The sequence below is a fragment of the Phocoena phocoena genome, chromosome 2, assembly GCF_963924675.1.
Source record: "Phocoena phocoena chromosome 2, mPhoPho1.1, whole genome shotgun sequence".
In the NCBI taxonomy this organism is placed as follows: domain Eukaryota; kingdom Metazoa; phylum Chordata; class Mammalia; order Artiodactyla; family Phocoenidae; genus Phocoena; species Phocoena phocoena.
The window spans coordinates 28,480,325-28,485,269 of NC_089220.1; positions in this window are offsets into that span (position 1 = coordinate 28,480,325).

A 4,945-nucleotide genomic window follows, 5' to 3' on the forward strand; every position below is an offset into this window, starting at 1 on the left:
GTATCCCTTAACTATGGTATTTTCATTAATTTTAATATTTTTGTCTTTTGCCCTTTATAAGTGATTGATCTACTACCTTTATTATTATTTACATATTCCAGTGAGATTTTTACTTATATATGTTTTCTTTTTATTCGTTAGTGCCCTTTCTTTTTAGCTTAGGGGAGTTCCTTTAACATTTGCTGCATTTGCTGAAAGGCCAGTTTAGTGGTGATGAACTCCTTTACTTTTGCTTACCTGGAATACTGTTAATGTGTCCTTCAATTCTGAATGATAACCTTGCTGGGTAGAGAATTTTCAGTTGGCAGTTTTTTCCTTTCAGCCCTTTGAGTATATCATGCTACTCTTCTGGCCTATAAAGTTTCTGCTGAAAAGTCTGTTCATAGACCTATGGTGTTTCCTTTGTACATAATAGGTTGCTTTTCTCTTGCTGCTTTTAAGATTCTCTCTTTCTCTAACTGTTACCATTTTAATTATAATGTATCTTGGTGTGATTGGGGACATCTTACTTGGAATTCTTTAGGCTTCCTGGACCTGGATGTCTCTTGCCTTCCCAGATGAGGAAGTTTTCAGCCATTATTTCTTCAAATACTTTTTCTGGCCCTTTCTCTCTCTCCTCTCCATCTGGAACCCCCATAATGCAAATGTTTTTCTGCTTGATGTTGTCCCAGAGATGCCTTAAGGTATCCCTGCTTCTTTTAATTCTTTTTCTCATTTTTCTGCTCTGAGTGTTTTCCATTGCTTTGTCTTCCATCTCATTGATTCGTGCTCCTATTTCATCCATTCTGCTGTTGAACCTCTCGTGTATTTTTCAGTTATAACCTTTGATTGGTACTTTTTATATTTTCTCTCTCTCTTTGTTAAAGTTCTCCTGTGTTCATCTATTCTCCTGAGATTGGTGAGCATCTTTATGACCATTATTTTTGCTTTAATTTATTTTTATTTATTTATTTTTTGGCTGCATTAGGTCTTAATTGCTGTGCGTGGGCTCTCTCTAGTTGCAGCGAGCTGGGGCTACTCTTCATTGCAGTGCGCAGGCTTCTCATTGCAGTGGCTTCTCTTGTTGCGGAGCATGGGCTCTAGGTACCCGGGCTTCAGTAGTTGCAGCACCTGGATTCAGTATTTGCGGCCCGTGGGCTCAGTAGTTGTGGCACACAGGCTCTAGAGCACAGGCTCAGTAGTCATGGCACATGGGCTTTGTTGCTCTGCAGCATGTGGAATCTTCCCAGACCAAGAATTGAACCTGTGTCCCCTGCATTGGCAGGCAGATTCTTAACTGCCCCTGGCCAGGCCAGGGTTCGCTGGAGTGGGATGGGCTGGTGACCCACGGTGGGAGTGCGAGCCCGGGACCAGGCCGTGCCCCATGGAAACGCACTGCACGGACACACACGGTGCTGCCCCCGCGGCGGAGCTGCCGCGACTCAGCCTTGCTCCTGTTCTCGGTGCCAGTTCTGATGGCTGGTGATGTTTGCACCTGAAAATAAAGGGGTGTTGTGCCCCTGCCTATAGCCATTATTTTAAACTATCAGGTCAGTTTTTTTAATCTCAACTTCATAAAGGTCTTTTTCTGGGTATTTGCCTTGTTCTTTGGTTTGGAACAAATTCCTGTCTCCTCATTTTGCCTCTCAGTGTTACATGTAATTAGGCAAAATGGTTAGCGCCCTCACTCTCGAAAGAGTGGTCCTGGGTAGGAGCTGTTCTGTGTGGTCCAGAAGCACAGTCTCCCCTGACCACCAGAGCCAGGCACTCTATGGGCATCACCTGTGTGGGCTGCTTGAGTCTGATGGCTGTGACAGCGTTGCATAGGGCGGGGCTGGGAGCTCTCACCTAGCCAACTGTGGCTCAGCCACTGTGCGGGGAGAGCAGGGTTCAAGTCACTTGCCCAATTCAATTGCGGCTGAGCTGCAGCGTGCGGTGGATGGAACTTGGGGTGCCTGTCCAGGCTGATGACAGCTCAGCTGCTGTCGGGGAAGGTGGACACTTGCTGGCCCAGTTGTGACTTGTCTGCTGCCTGGGGTGAGCAGGGCTCGGGGTTCTGCCTGGTCCAGTTTTGGCTCAGCTACTCTGCAGAGAGGGTTGCAGCTCCTTCTCTGTGCGGGTTGGGTGGGGCTCAGGGCAGGGTGCCTCCCAGGCCAGTTGTGGCTCGGCTGCTGTGTGGGGAGGACAGGACAATTGCTAGGTTGCGTTGCACCTGGGGTTCTGCACAGGGTGGGATGCTCGCCCAGGCTGGTTATAGTGCAAGGTGGGCAGAGCATGCCGTCCCGTGCTAGCAGGCTAGAGGAAGGGCACCAAAAATGGCTCCTGTAGGCTTGTCACCAGCAACTTAGATTGAGGTTGCAAAAATGGTGTCCACTAGTGCTTCTGTCCCCAGATAAAGACGCTGCAGGTTCTTGTCTTGCTGTCAGCCACTTTAAAGTTAGTAAATGGGTCTACCTCACTTATGGTCTAGGCACTTTTAAATCTGTTGCTTTTGTGCTGGATCTCAGGGCCAGTGGGTTTGTATGAGAGTCCTCTAAGAGTGGGATTTCTGTTCCCTATGGTTCTATGATTCTCCTGGTCTTAGTACCAATTGAGTTTCAAAATCAGATTTTTTTCAGGGGTGGTGGTCGTCTTTCCAGTGCTGGCCCCCAGGGTCGGGGTGCCTGATGTGGGGCACAATCCATTCACACCTTGAGGGAGAATTCTGTATTTATGGGATCCCTCCTTATTGTGGGGTCACAGCATCTAGGGTGAGGTCCCAGGTAAGGCCACGTCTGTGCCTCTTCTACCATTTTTGATGTAACTTTGTCTTCTGTTTTGGAGGTGCATGTTCTCAGGTCCTTTTCAGAGGAAAAGTATTCCAACTGTAGCTGTAAATTTGGTATGTCCATGGGAGGAGGTGATTTCAGAGTTTTCCTGTGGCGTCTTGGACTGCTCCGACTCACATTTGTATCTTTAAACAATGTTTTTTTTGTTTTGCCGACTTTTGAATCTTACATAAATGAAAACATTATTTTCACTTGGTCAAAGTTAATTTTTGTTTAGCTGTATGCAAATCTTAGGAGTGTATTCTACTTAAAAAAATAACATCTTTATGTGGTATGAGTTCTATTCCATAAAGCTCATTTACTTAAAGGGTACAGTTCAGTGTTTTTAGTATATTCACAAGGTTGTACAACCATCACCACTACTTAATCCCAGAGCATTTTCATCATCCCCCAAAGAATCCCAGTACCCATTAGTAGTCATCTCCATTTCCCCACAACCGTCTTTATTTCCAGTCCTGGGTAATCACTAATCTACTTTCTGTCTCTGTAGATTTGTTTATTCTGGGTAGTTCGAATAAATGAAATCATAAATATGTGGTCTTTTGTGACTAGCTTCTTTTACATGTAATGCTGTCAAGTTTCATCTATGTCATAGCATGTATCAGTACCTCCTTCCCTCTTTATTGCTAAATAGTCCATTATATTGATATGCCAAATTTCATTATCCATTCATCGACTGATGGACATTTGAGTTGTATCCACGTCTTGGCTACTAGGAATACTGCATCTGTGAACAGTCATGTATTTTAAGTTTTTGTGTGTTTTGCAGTTCTCATTTGTTTTGGATATATAACTAGGAAGGGGATTGCTGGGTCATATTGCAATTCTGTGTTTAATTTTTGAGGCAAAGCAAGGCTTCCAAAGTGGCTACGCCATTTTACAATCCCACCAGCAGTGTATGAGGGTTCCAATTTCATCACCCCCTCACCAGCACTTTTTCTTCTTTTTTTTTTATTGTAGCCATTCTAGTGAGTATAAAGTGGTATCTCACTGTGGCTAAATTTGCATTTTCCTGAAGCCTAATGATATTGTTCATCTTTTCATATGCTTATTGGCCATTTGTATATCTTCTCTGGGGAAATGTCTATTCAGAACCTTTGCCTACAGAAAAGGGAACCCTCTTGCACTGTTGGTGGGAATGTAAATTGATACAGCCACTATGGAGGGCAGTATGGAGGTTCCTTAAAAAACTAAAAATAGAACTACCATATGACCCAGCAATCCCACTACTGGGCATATACCCTGAGAAAACCATAATTCAAAAAGAGTCATGTACCACAATGTTCACTGCAGCTCTATTTACAATAGCCAGGACATGGAAGCAATCTAAGTGTCCATCGACAGATGAATGGATAAAGAAGATGTGGCACATATATACAATGAAATATTACTCAGCCATGAAAAGAAACGAAATTGAGTTATTTGTAGTGAGGTGGATGGACCTAGAGTCTGTCATGCAGAGTGAAGTAAGTCAGAAAGAGAAAAACAAATACCGTATGCTAACATATATATGAAAGCTAGAAAAAAAAATGGTTCTGAAGAACCTAGGGGCAGGATGGGAATAAAGATGCAGACCTACTAGAGAATGGACTTGAGGACATGGGGAGGGGGAAGGGTAAGCTGGGACAAAGTGAGAGAGTGGCATGGACATATATACACTACCAAATGTAAAATCGATAGCTAGTGGAAAGCAGCCGCATAGCACAGGGAGATCAGCTCAGTGCTTTGTGACCACCTAGAGGTGTGGGATAGGGAGGGTGGGAGGGAGCGAGATTCAAGAGGGAAGAGATATGGGGATATATGTATATGTATAGCTGATTCACTTTGTTATAAAGCAGAAACTAACACCATTGTAAAGCAATTATACTCCAATTAAGGTGTTAAAAAAAAAGAACCATTGCCTATTAGGTTATGTATCTTTTTATTATTGAGTTGTAAGAGTTCTTTGTATATTTTATTTATTTATTTATTTTTAAAATATTTATTTATTTGGCTGTGCCAGGTCTTAGTTGTGGCATGCTGGCTCTTTAGTTGTGGGATGCAAACTCTTAGTTGCAGCATGTGGGATCTAGTTGCCTGACCACGGATTGAACCCAGGCCTCCTGCATTGGGACTGTGGAGTCTTAGCCACTGGACCA